The following is a 14,799-nucleotide window of genomic DNA, read 5'->3' on the forward strand; positions in this document are numbered from 1 at the left end:
TACAGGAAGCCATTAGGCTTGTCATTCTATGTATAGCCACCTGAAAAGGAAAGAAGAGTAATAACACATGACAGGAAAGATGAGGGAAATAGGAAGGAAAGAGGGCAAACAAAGAATGATAAAGGTGAAGGAAGAAGTAGGCAGCACTACATCAAGTGAGTACATGATGGTCACCAGTTATCTATCTACCTATCTATCTATTGCCAGACGCCTCAATCACGTTTGGGGTGGCCACAAACAAATCGCCTCCAAGTCGCCCTGTCCCCCGCCATTTCACTGCCCTGCTCCCAACTCACACCCCTCTCTCTCATATACCTCTCCACCCCATCCCTCCATCTCATCCTTGGCCTCCCCCTCCCTCTTCCCCCCTCCACCTCACTCACATACACTCTCTTCGTCAGTCTTTCACCCTCCATCCTCTTCACATGGCCAAAACACCTCAGTGTTTTCCTCCTAAGGCTTCCTATCACATCCACATCCACACCACAACGGTCCTTTATATCCTCATTTGTCAGCCTGTCTCTCCATGTGACTCCACAGGCTCCTCTTAAATAACTCATTTCCACTGCTCTCACTCTTGACTTGTGTCCTTCCAACAACGTCCAAGCTTCACTTCCATACGTTAGAGTTGGTATCACAATACTGTCATGTAGTAACTTTTTCACTTCCATGCTCACTTCCCTGTTTCTTATCACTGCTTTCAAAGAACCAGCAACCTTTCTTCCCTGCTGTACCCTTTCAAGAACTTCACCCTCCAAACCTCCATCCTTACTCATCACACTACCCAAGTACTTAAACGTACTCACATTTTCCAATTCCTCACCATCCAACCTCGCTGTACATTCACTGACTTCACCTCTCTCAAAGACCATCACTTTACTCTTCCCTACATTTACCAGTTACCATTATCAAATAATGTTTTCTTTTAATAGCAGCAGTAAAAGTCCTCTAATCCGGCAACCAATAATCCAAAAATCCCAATATGTACTCTGAATTCGTTAACCCATCCCATCCGGGTGACATGTATACGTCCTCCCGGGGCCATCCAGGTGTCATGTATACATGGTCTAGTAATTAGCACCATTGTTTGAATACTCAGCTGATTATTTTCACCACCCGCACCCGCTGGCAACCCCCCACATGCATCCCAGTCACGCTCTAGTTGCCTGCGTACCTCCATGATGGATAGGCCTACGCGTAAAGATATTCCTGTGTCCCAACCCTCAGCCGCCCACCCACGCCCTCCGACTTCCACTCCTATGAAGTCCAAAGGCCCTCGGAGGAAAGGCCTTAGTGATAGTGCAATAGGGAGGGAGTTTGATGTACCATTATCGCCAAATGTGAGTGGAGAAAGTGACTCCTCCTTTGAAGAACCAGACTTTGCCAAGTTGAGTATGGAAAAATATGCGTCAGAGGAGAAGAGTGATCATGAATTCGCCACTGTGTGGTTATATTTTCCGTCCGCAGGATCATCAACCTTTTCTGGTGATGAAGGATCAGATGTAGTTGATGATCCTACAGAGAGTGATATATGCACAATGGAGAAAGTGTCGGGGGAGGTGGAAAGTGAAGGAAGCAAGGAGGCTGGCAGGAGGAGAAAACGCCGCCGGGCAGGAGAGCGACGTAGGGTGGAATTTTCCACCCATACACCATCCCCACCACGTTCACCCACATGGCCTGCATCACTTCAATCATCATCCCATGCATCACCACGCTGGCCTGCATCACTCCAGGCCTCACCACGCCGACCTGCCTCACCACGTGTATCACCACACTGACCTGCCTCACTTCAGGCCTCACCATGTGCATCACCATGCCGACCTGCCTCACCACGTGCCTAACCATGCTGACCTGCCTCATCCCTTGCATCACCACGCCAACCTGCCTCATCCCTTGCATCACCACGCCGACCTGCCTCACTTCAGGCCTCACCATGTGAGCCTGCATCATTACAGGTCTCACCATGCCAGCCTGCATCACTACGGGCCTCACCACGCCGGCCTGCCTCACCACATGCCACTTCACCACAACCTGGCCCATCTGGACATGTTGGTGCAGGTGCACGCCGGCAGGCATGGGCCCACCGATGCCTTTCACCAACACCATCACCACCACGATCACCGTCACCATCATCATCATCTGCCTCATCTAGTGGTGAGTCAGCGGAATCACCACCACACCGCCATGCTAGGGGCCATGGCAGGGCACGGGGCAAGTCACGTGCACGGCAGGCAAGGCAGGAACTACGGACTCGTAGGTTTGAACCCTTTGTGTAGGAGGGACGGGGTTTCAGCCTGAAATACCTGTTTTTGACGACACAAACGCAGATGTGCAGCCAGAATTTCCCTGCAACACAGCTTCTTCTGCAGTGGATGTCTTCCTTGCTTTTTTCACAACAGCACTGATGGAGTCCATTGTGAAAGAAGTGAACAGTTTCAGGGATTTCTGCTGCAATTGGGCTGAAACCTTGCACGTGAGAGAGAGTGTGAAAATAAAGGAATGGACTGCAAAGAGTGTTGGCGAAATGTATGTTTGGCTAGGCTTGACAATGCTGATGCCTCACGTTAGGAAACATAACATACATGATTACTGAATCTTGGACGATATTGCTGCGACGTCAGTATTCAGTAAGTATATGCCACGTGACCGATATCTTAACATCTTGAGGGTATCTACATTTTTCCACCAATATGGGCCCACATCCGAACGATAGGCTGTGGAAAATTCGCTCGATTCTAGAGATGATGGAAAAATTTTGATCATTTTTCAGGCCATTTCAGAAGGTTGTTATCGACGAGTCGCTTGTTTTGTTCAGGGGACATCTTGCATTCATTCAGTACATTCCATCTAAGAGACATCGTTTCGGAATAAAGTTCTTTGTCCTGTGTGATTGCAAGACTAGGTACGTGCTTGATTTCATTGTGCATACAGCGAGTGATGCGGTGTTGTCGAAGGACGACCCCCATGGTTTCTATGGTTCTGTGGTCAAGAAACTTATGGACAAGTACGGCAACCATATCCTTTGCAATGATAATTATTACACGGCACCAAGTCTTGCAAAGTACCTGCAAGAACACCAAATTGGATCGTGTGGCACTGTCCGTGCAAAGAGGAAGCATTGCCCATCCTTTCCCAAAGGCACTGTGAAAGGGAAGTGCAGGACCTTGCAATCAGGTAAACTCCTGGCAATTCACTGGAATGATAAGAGAAAAGTGAATGTCCTCTCCACGGTCCACGAAGGTAGGTTGATTGACACAGGCAAGGTCGATAGAAGAATGAGGCAGCCAGTCTTCATGCCTGATGCTGTTCTGGACTATAACATGAACATGCGACTCACCAATAAATCAGATATGCAGATCGGCACAATCAACTGTCTGAGGAGGTTCTGTAAGTGGTATAAGAAGGCATTCCTACATGTACTGGACATCTGTGTACTGAATGCCTTCATTCTGTACAAGGTTACACAGACCAGCACATCCCTCAGACTGTTCGAGAAGGATGTGATTACAGCCTTCTGGAGAGGTTTGGACAGGTTATTCCTTCCGTGAAACGTAGGCACAGTGTACAGCAACTGCCTGACTGCCTGCAGTGCTGGGACTACCTCAGCAGGCATTTCATGGAAATCTTACCTCGCACACCTGCAGGCCAAGAAGCATTCCAGCGTTGCTTTGTTTGCGTCAATTCATCGTGCCGACCGCAGCAACGCCGTATGATGAAGTGGTGGTGTGCTGAATGTGAGGTTGCACTGTATACTGACTGTTTCTTTGATTTTCACACAAAGACCGAGTGGTAGGAGTCTGGGTATTATGAATAAGTTAGTTTTGTACATATCAGTATGTTGTTTTTTGTTGAAACAGATAATATGATTTCACTGCTCTGCATATATCTATGCGAATAATGGAGGCAGAAAGTATATTTCATGAGAAACTTGCAGCCTTATTTTATTTGGGAAACATTTGCTTTTACATAATTATGATGAAAAATTGTAACTCAAAAGAAAGAGAAAGTCACAGTGGTAAGTATTTCCATTTGTGGGCAGTACGTAAATGACTACCAGTACTTGGTTCACATTTTATTTATGTATTTATTTTTTTCCAGTAGTACTTGTAGTGGTGGTAGTAGTGGTAGTATGTGTAGTAGGTGTGGTAGTAATAGTAGTAGATGTGGTAGTTGTTATAGTAGTAGTTGTGGCAGTGGTAGTAGTACTTGTAGCAGTGGTAGCTGTAGTATTAGTAGCTGTTGTACTCCTAGTAGTAATAGTATTACTTCTAGGAGTTGCACAGAAACATTGTAGTGTATTTTGGTGTCCTGGTAGTATCACTGAAGTGATATAAGTGTGGAGGGCTAGTGTAGGCCATTGTTGTGTCACCGAACCTCTGCCACGCATACAGACACTGGCAAAAAAACACCAAAAATTGCCCTCATTCCCCACTCACTCACTCTCCCTATCTGCACTTCATGGACCATCTGATGCCATCAACTTGAAGTCGAAGGATTGGTGAGTAATATGAAACCTTATCTGTTGCAATTGGTTAAGTATTAACAGAGATATGAAGCATTAAAGATGGACAATTTTGCCAATTTCTGTCGGGAATGCCCGGCTGTGGGGAGCGCTCGCGATAACATCTGTAGGACAGGAGGGGTTAAAACAAATTTTTTTTTACTTTTTCTGGGCTTTTTTTTTTTTTAAATTTTTCTGGGATTTTTCCAATTTTTCTAAGCTTTATCTGGCTCAGACTTGCCCTTGGACTTGGGTGTACTTGCCTGCAACTATTCATCTAAACTTCTATGTATTTCTGGTAAGACAATAACCCATATCATTTTAAGTGTTTATTTCATGATCATGTACATATTTCTTATGTTTTCAGAGGTCCCTCCCAATGGTCCGAAAAATCCAATAGTCCGGCAGACCCTCGGTCCCCTGTGATTTGGATTACAGGACTTTTACTGTACCTGGAATACCTGCTGTACAGTATTTGATATTAACTCACTTGTTCACTATACTATATCACAGCAAGACAGGATTTTGATGTGGAGATTCTGCTTTTGCTGAAACATGCAATCCTCGCAAAGAATATAATCAACAACACGAAGAAGCCTATATTTCCTCAAGGATAATATCGTATTGTACTGTATATACCGTAAACTGGTATGAATTCGGACTCGGGGCGAATTTGGACATTATTGTAATAAAAAGTTTTTTAAATTAATAATTAATGAATAAACATTAGAAATCTGTTTGCGCTCAATTGTTTGTAATTCTTTACTGAACTTTTGTTTATAAAGATCTTTAATATATCACGTGACACATACCAAATATATACTACAAAGCAAACATGTATAAAAAGAAAAAAGTTCATAACATTGGCAAAGTTTCTTTGGCAGAAATGTTGATGAATAGATGCAGGAAAGTCTTTGGTGCCCAGATGTACTTTCATGTGTAGTGTGAAAGTGCAAAGTAAGTAATTGGCATTATCTTCTCAATTAATCTCTTAATTGGGCATTTAATGATTTTTTTTTTAAATTTTAATCCAAACTGGAGTCAATTTGGCCAATGGGGTCAATTCCAACAAGGGGGAGTATGAACGAAAAAATACCTTTTTTTACAACGTACTATTGCCTACAATTTGCCAGCTGTGGATACTGTGTGTAATTGGGTTCATATGTATCATTTACAGGTATAATCTTGAGCTCTTATGGTACTACCTGTTTAAGCATGGACACCCAATGACTCAAACATATAAGAAAAGAACTGGTGGAAATTGAGGTCTTTATCGTAGTGAAAAAGCAAGCAAGAAAATGGTAAACCCAAATAATCACGATAAATATCACCTTTAACTAATTTTCCATTAGTCTTCCAAAAGAAGAAAGTATTAGTCAAAAATGATTGTTAAGTATATACAGAACTCAAGGTTTGTAGCCTGATTTATATTATCTACATGTGTTCTATTATGTTTTATTTAAACCAAAGAAAAAATTACATTGCAATTGTGTTTACACCTCATTATAGTCACTAGCTTATTTTGGCAAAGGAGTGACATTATTTTTGTACTGGAAAAACATTTTTTTTTTATGGCCCAAAACATCTGATATGGTCCCACATATGGCCAAGACTAAACTGGGAACCCAGGATAGTCATCAGTATTCATTTTCAATTAATGTACGAATTTATATGTGTCCGAATTCACCAAAGTCTGAGTACAAATTCAGACACTCATTACTATATTTGCTATAATTATATATTAAACAATTTAAACCTCTTACTATGATTTAGTACCCTAGTGGACCAGCCCCACATACAATACTTAAGGTCTTGAACTAAAAACTCAATTACATGGAGAGAGAGAGAGAGAGAGAAAAAAGCCCAAATTCACCCCAGTTTACGGTAACCTAATACTGTACTATGATTCATTAGGTGAATTTAAAACACAGTGAGGCACCAATTATCCAGCATGCTAGGGATGTGAGGTTTCCTGAATATTGATAAGAACACACAAAAAAATCAGTATCAGTAATCATTCTGATAGGATTTATGCACTGTAGTAAGTCTGCTAACCATACAATTATATCTCACTGAAAAAACTAACAGCAGCACTGATGTGGCTACTATGTTACCCTAATCTTCTACCTCACCACAAAACTTCATAACCATAGCATTACCATAGCATTTATGTGATTTGGATGTTATCCTCATTTTCTACCTCATCAAAAAATTCAAAGAACATAAGCATTAGCACATATGTGGCTTAAATGTTACCCTCATTTTCTATTATTCATTTATTAAAAAAAAAAAAAAAAAAAAAAAAAAAAAAAAAAAAACATGCACTTGGCTCATAAGTTACTGTCATTTCAGACTTACAATGTAATGGCATCACCCAAGACTCCCAATTCATTTGTAGGGCCCTAGAAAAACAGGACCAACAGCCATCCTCTGACACAAGCACTAGTTCCCTGAAAACACCTGCAGGAATTTTTATAGAGGAAACCTAAGTCTGTAAGAATTGCAGGATACTGCTGAAACTGGAGTAGTACTTGTAGTAGTGTAATCCCAGTCTGTCTGGCTATGCAGACCCATCAACTGTAGGCAAGCAATTGCCTCTCCAGGGCCATCCCATGTTTGAGCCCCAAATGTGACCTTGATCTTGGTAGTAGATGGCTGGTTGTTTTGCAAAACACACCAACTTGGTATGGGAAACAATAGTGTGAAGTTATATCAAAATCTGTCCTTGCATGTGGAAGTTACAGAGCAGACACCAATGTAGCACTTAACCTTGCTTAAGCCCCAAGTGTGGCCTTAACCATAAGAGTAGATGGCTGGTTGCTGCGTATGACACACCATCATGGTGTCAGGAACTGTGTGATGTTATATCAAAATCTGTCCATGCATGTGGAAGTTACAGTATGGACATGAAACTGCAGACAGACTGACGTACTGACAGAAACGCGTAAACCTATAGTCCCCGACCGGTTTCATCAGTAGGGGACTAATAATGGCCGGCAAAGATTTCTGCCAGAACCATACACTAGATTCAGGACCACATCATCAGGTGCACATTCCCGAGAGAAGACAAAACACTGACAATCTCAGTTTAAAGACATCATACCCTATCAAGGCACTATAACTGAGGTCACAAAACAATGCACCCACTACTAAGCTCTTTGAATCTAGAATGATTTCTCCCACAATCACCTGTGCTGCCTGTGTGGTGTTAAAGGCAGCTCCATGCATCTTTCTAAGGTGCCTCCTGAAGTTGCTGGTGATGGTGTTGGTGGGGGGGGGGATTTTATTTTTTTAGCTTATGTTTTTTAATGCTACAAAGCCCCCCCCCCCCCAATTTTTTTTATACTTGACTGGCATAGCTTATAAAGGTACGTATGAATGTATTTACCAATACATATACAGTAATCGCTCTACTATCCGACGTAATAGAGCCAAAGGCATGTCTGGAAAGTGGTCCCACCCAGATAGTGGGTCCTAGCCTGCTGGACTTGTACGGAAGAACCCTAACCCAGCCTGACTTTGAAAGCCACCTAAATAACTCCCTACCAGACATACATAGCACTTATTTAAACCTATTTAAGACCCTATTCACACCAATAATGGACATAAAGCATGAAATAAATGAAAATGAACCAAAGAATGAGGAATTAGAAGTGACTGTACCTCAGCCAGGGTACTTACAGCACGTCTGTGGCCGTCTTCTCTAAGGCTTTGGCAGTGGTGAAAATGCTCTTGAAGCACGTGCAGTAATCCAGTGTTGTGCTGCACTTCCAGTAATTACAGTAATTCTTTGCACTGTGAGTTGTAATTGTTTAACCCCTAAAACGCGGGGCGTCGCGTTTGCGACGCTCACCGAAAAGGACATAACGGCGGAGCGTCGCGTTTGCGATTCGAGTTAATTTTGAATAAACGCGGGCTAGGATGTTCCAGCTGGTATTCTCTATCAGTACCACCACCCCTTTAGCTACACTTAGCATACTTCACCTTTGTACTACTGACCTCCATTATTGCCAAGTATCACGTCCCCCCCCCCCCCGGCCCAGCCAGCCTGGCTGTGATACATGGCAGCGCTCTGACTGCTCAGAACTGTAAATCTGCGCTCTCCTCTCACAAGCAGTTTATGCTAATAGGAAACGCTTGTTTCCCCAGTTGTAACACTTGCTTTTTTTTGAACGGTTTGCCCCTGTTTAGCGTCAGTTTACCGCAGGCTTTCAAAGTGACATTATGGTGAGTTCTAGCTCTTCCGTGTCAGTGCGAGTGGCCGACAGGAACGAGAATAAAGTGACGGGCGTAAGGCAGAATACAAAGCATGCAGCGGTGATCTTTTGGGAAGTAATATGATTGAAAATAATGTAGTATACGTGTTTTGAGCTGTGAAAATGGAAATGTTTGTTGAGTGATGGGAAGACCGCTACCGCGCTGCATGTCGGCCGTATGCTTCATTGATTTTAGCCTTATTTTCAGTGCTTATTGTACAAATACGGATTCCAAACTACCTGTACGTTGTAGTATAAAGTTTACTGTGACAGAATGAGGCTGTGGTAGAGGGGAAACCGGGTTGCTGGAGGTGTGAACGTGAAGATTTTGTTACCCAACTTTGCAAGTCTCCACAAGTCCTTGGGTAGTCCACGAAGGCTCAACACCCGTCTCTGGAGAAAGCTGAATGTAAGTACTATCTGCCATACCAAGTATAATGTTCTAGGGTTAATCTCTGATTTTTGGCTAATATTTTCCTACAGGTACTCAGACCGTGATCGAATGCTGCCACCCGGGGGGCAGCTGTCGATGGCCGCGCATTAGGGGTTAACACTGCACACTCTGTTAACTGCACCATGCCAGTTTCAACCACCAGTTTGCTCTCCACATTTAATCCTTTGCACTCTGAATTCTAATTTCTTAACACTGCACAACACTGTAAATTCCCATGTGGTCTACTGGCGAGGTATTGCAGTTTATTCACCATTTATTCACAAAAAACGAGCACTTGTGACATCCATTGCAATATGCATCTACTCACGATCGAAGTTAGGCAGAAACTGTTGGTGAGGGGGAAGCAGGGTTGCCAGATTGCAACTCGGCCACATTACCAAACTCCTCAATTTTCATTACCAAATTTAACTTTTCATTACCAAATTCGTAAGGCTGGCATTTATTCTTCACTAATTATATATACACGTGGAAATACATGTAATCACTCTTCTCATAATTAACAGCATGTTGAGTATTTTCACGTTATGTTGGCTTGCAGATTAATCAGAGAAAGCAAACAATCCACCATCCCCATCCTGTGTATCCTCATACATGTGAAAAATCTATTTGGTAATGCATTATTCTGATTCATTAATGACGAATTTTTCATTACCAAATTGGCCCACATATGGTAATGAAAAATACCAAATGGCAACCCTGAGAGGGGAGGGGGGAGGAAGGAAAGGGTGAAGGGGCTGTGGTGTAAACGGCTGTTCAGAGCTGCGCGGCAATTTCAAAATACAGGTGGGAACAAATTTGGATTTTGGAGGGATTTTTTTCTTTTTTTTGGACATTTTTGGGGTTCGAAGGTCCAGGCCCAAAATGTTCGGTAAGCGAGATGTCCGGAAAGTGGGCGTCCGGATCGTACAGGGATTACTGTACCGCATATATATTATCTGGACGACCATTACCAGGACAGTCCATGAATCAGACTTTCTGATCTGGCTGTTCAAAACCATTATTCATACATTTATCCACAATACACAGATACAATGCATCCAGGTTGAAGTTATGGCGTGCAAAAATTTCTGCCCGGACAGGCAGGAAATAACCCGGTGTGGCCGCCATGTCTGGCTGGGTAGTTTACCGTACATCCACTAGAGACCCCTCTGGCTCCGTCTCATTTCCCATTCAGTGATTGTGTAGTACAGTAAACAGCTCCTCCAAGACAGTTGCTATGGCAGTGCACGTGGAGGCTTTTGTGGTGGTTACCTACCTGCTTCAGGCCATGTTATTCCTTGCATGCCTCTTCCTACGGTGTTTGATGATGGCCTCTCCACCAGGGAAAAGGAAGAGAGTAGCGCTGACTTTGGAAAAGAAGCGGGAGATCCTGAGTAAGATTTATGCGGGAAGGTCTACTTCCCGCATCTGAAAGGAGTATGACCTGGCCCACTCAATCCTACACAACATCAAGAAAGCCCATGACAAACTCACTCTGTACACAGCAGACTTTGGTGAGAAGACGTAATACCGAACTGAAGGCTATGAGTTTGCCCTGGCATGCTGACTGACCATTCGACAATGATCTGGTACCGCCAACAACAGGCTGCAGGTGTGCTAATGCAAGGCACCAAGTTGGAGGCCACTGCCAAGAAGTTTGCCACCTTCACAATGTCCCAGACTTCAAGGCATTTGAAGTTGGTTGTGCAGGTTCAAGCTTCGACATGGACTTACAAATTGTAAGACCCATAGCAATGCTTTGGATGCTAGTGAGGAGAGAGTGGAGGGATTTCACCAGAATTTGTTAGGCTTGATTGAGAAGGAGGGCTTTGCTCTTGGTCAAGTCTATAATGCTGACAAAACTGGCCTCTTCTATCGTTCAGTGCCACAAACATCCTGGTAGACGAGAAGTGTGTGCCTGGCCACAAGCTGTCCACACAACAGGTATCTGCTCTGCATTGTGCTAATGCTAACAAAATGCACTGAATGATGCCTGTTATTGCTTATCAGGCAAAACAGCCCTGCTGCCTTCATGGACTAATGGATGTCCTTCCTGTTGTGTGGCACCATTCTGTGAAGGCCTGGTTTACCTCAAAGAACTTCACAGATTGGTTCCACAGGCATTTTGTCAAGGAACTCAGCATCCCTCATGACCATGTAAAGGCTCTTCTCCTGGACAATGCCCTACACATCCCTCCAAGAAGGAATTGGTTGTTGATGACGGTTGCATTAGGTGCATGTTTTTGCCACCTAATACCACTGCTCTGATTCAACCAATGGACCAGGGTGTTATCATTGCCACGAAAAGGCTGTATCAATGGAGGTTCCTGGACGAGATGATGGTTGTTCTCATGGACAAGGACAAGCAGAGTCAGGGGCTGGACATGTGAGGGCAAAAGACATTTGAAAACCTGTGGCACTATAACCTCAAGTCTGCAGTGTACAACTGAGCGAGTGATTGAAGGAAGTCACCGTGAAAATCCTCGAAAGTGGTTGGTCTCGTTTCATTCAGGGACACGAGAGAAGAGACGACATTCTGGGTTTTGACGTGTATGACTTCCCCATCCGCCTTCGTAACGCAGGCAAAGCTGGGAATGTTGATGACTCGAGAGAGCAGTTAGACACGGATGGGGGCGGTCCCAGCTGTCAGGTTATGTCTGACATCAAGATTGCCACTTCTGCTGCTGCTGCCCAGCCAGAAGAGAGTGACAAAGATGACTCCACGGGATCCCCGCAGGGATAATCCGGCTGACTGCTGGACTTCAATATAACGGGATTCACCTTTATCGGACTAGAGGAGCCGACCAAAAGAAGTTCTTATATATCAGAAAAAGTCAAGCCAGAAGTGCTGCTGACTGCCTCATCACTTCAGCTAAGTTCACCACAATAAGGTAAGTAAAAGACATGTTTATCAGTGAACAGTACAGTATTATTATACATTTTATACCATTTGATTATTGTAGTAAATGTATAATACTGTACAGCACAGTGCAGCAATTGTGGTGAAAAGTTTAAAAACCGTTGGTGCTATCTGGACTAATGTCTGATATATCAGTCAAAGTCTGGGTTTGCAGGGGAAGGTCCAAATGTCATTTTTATAGGAATTTCACCTTTTACAGAATGGCTTGGACCCAAATTAGCCTGTTAAATTGAGGTTTTACTGTGTGTGTGTGTGTGTTTGTATATATTTATATATATATATATATATATATATATATATATATACATATATATATATATATATATATATATATTTATCTCTCTATCTCTCTATCTATATATATATATGTATATATATACATATATATATATATATATATATATATATACAGATATATATATATATATATATATATATATATATATATATATATATATATACACAGTATATATATATATATATATATATATATATATACATATATATATATATATATATATATATATGTACACACACACACATGTTGAAAGTCCTCCAATCCAGCCACCAATATTCCGAAAATCCTAATACTGTACTTTGAATTTGTGAAGGCAAAAATTTTTGAATTTTTCTGGGCTTTACCTAAGGATTTATCTGGCTTGAACTTGCTCTTGGACTTGGATGTACCTGCCTGCAACTATTAATCTACACTTCAATGCATTTCCATGGAGTAAAACAATAACCCATACAATTTTAAGTTAATCTGAAGATCATGTACACTCACAATCACTAATTTCTGCTCAGGGGTGCCCCCTTTGTACCTTTATACAGTATACCAAGGGAAGATGGAAAGGGGGGACGAAATGAGCTCCACCTACCTCTACCCTAGCTCCCAACCCTCCCCCATATCCCTACCCCACCCAACCCCCCACTCGTCATTCGTGGCTGGCAGTTACAGCTCAAGCTACCCTCATACTTTACACACATAGTCACATTACTAATACACAAACAAAACACTAGGATATGTAAAAATATATAACATAACTATGAACATGCTGTAGCAAGAAATTAATGCATTAAAACACTGACAGTAAAACAACATTAACAACGTCCATCGCAGGCCTCATGCATTGGGTGCTTGCGTGCGCTTCCGTGCGTGTGACTGCGTGCGTGCGTGTGTGTGTGTGTGTGTGTGTGTGTGTGTGTGTGTGTGTGTGTGTGTAATTCACCGGGTCGGTCAGGATCACTTGATGGTCGTGATTGTCAGCTTTTACCCTCCCGGAAAGGAGCTGAGAGCTCATATAGTCCGATCTAAGGGCAAGGCTGTGACCTTCACACACGCACACACCCGTCCCCTTGCTCAAGGGGGACAGTAACCACCCACTTCGTCAGTGAAACTTTTCGCAACCTGAGTGAGGCGCGAACTCTCGTCCACCAGTTGGCAAGCAGGAACGTTACCACTGCACCAGCGAGCGGTGTGTGTGTGTGTGTGTGTGTGTGTGTGTGTGTGTGTGTGTGTGTGTGTGTTTGCAAAGCAGTGCACCCAACACATGAGGCATGAGGTGGCCGTTGTTAATGTTTTTCTTTTACTGCCAACGTCTTAATGCATTAATTGCTTGCTGCAGCGTGTTGATAGTTATATTATATACTTTTAACATATCCTAATGTTCTCTTTGTATTAGCAGAGGAACTAAGACTGTTATACATGAAATTAGCTTGAAATGTAACTGCCAGTTAAGAATGACGGGTAGGGTGGGGTGGGGTGGGGGTTTGGGGAAGGGGTGGGGGTCTGGGGCAGAGGTGGGTGGAGCTTGTTTCATCCCCCCCTCCCCTTTTCCCTGGGTATACAGGGATAGGAAGGGGGCACCCTTGGAAAGAAATTAGCTGTCGTGAATGTACAAATTTCTAATGTTTTCAGAGGTCCCTTCTGACAGTCAAAAAAAAAAAACAATACAGTAATCCCCGTACTTTCCGGATGACCACTTTCCAGACATTGTGGGCCTGGACCTTCGGAACCCAAAAATGGCCAAAAAAGAGAAAAAAATCCCCCCAAAATCCAAATTTTTCCCACCCGTAATTTGAAATTGCCGCGCGGCACCGAACAGCTGGTTTACACCACAGACCCTTCACCCTTTCCTTCCTCCCTCCTCCCCTCTCAGGATTTTCACTTGGTATTTTTCATTACCAAATGTGAGCCAATTTGGTAATGAAAAATTCGTTATTAATGAATCATAATAATGCATTACCAAACGGATTTTTCACATGTATGAGGATACACAGGATGGGGATGGTGGATTGTTTGCTCTCTCTGATTAATCTGCTAGCAAACATAGTGTGAAAACAATCAACATGCTGTTAATTATGAGAAGAGTGATTACATGTATTTCCACTTGTATATATGATTATTGAAGAATAAATGCTAGCTTTACGAATTTGGTAATGAAAATTGAGGAGTTTGGTGATGTGGCCGTTGCGATCTGGCAACTCTGTTTCCCCGTCACCAACACTCCCAACAATTACTGCCTAACTTTGATGGCGAGTAAATGCCAATCATAATGGAAGCCACACATGCTCATTTTCTGTGAATAAACAGTGAATAAACTGCAATACCTCACCACCAGACCACACAGGAATTTACAGTGTTGTGCAGTGTTAAGAAATTAGAATTTAGAGTGCAAAGGATTAATTG

The 14,799-nt window shown here is 42.9% G+C and overlaps 1 protein-coding gene across 1 annotated transcript in view; it reads right to left on the reverse strand.

The window, feature by feature from the left end:
* The window catches only part of LOC145414545 (uncharacterized), a 266,969-nt gene that overhangs the window by 209,083 nt on the left and 43,087 nt on the right, over nt 1–14,799 (reverse strand). The window lies entirely within an intron of this gene.

Source organism: Coenobita brevimanus, chromosome 100 (assembly GCF_032717465.1).
Source record: "Coenobita brevimanus isolate Jiangsu-jjx chromosome 100, ASM3271746v2, whole genome shotgun sequence".
In the NCBI taxonomy this organism is placed as follows: domain Eukaryota; kingdom Metazoa; phylum Arthropoda; class Malacostraca; order Decapoda; family Coenobitidae; genus Coenobita; species Coenobita brevimanus.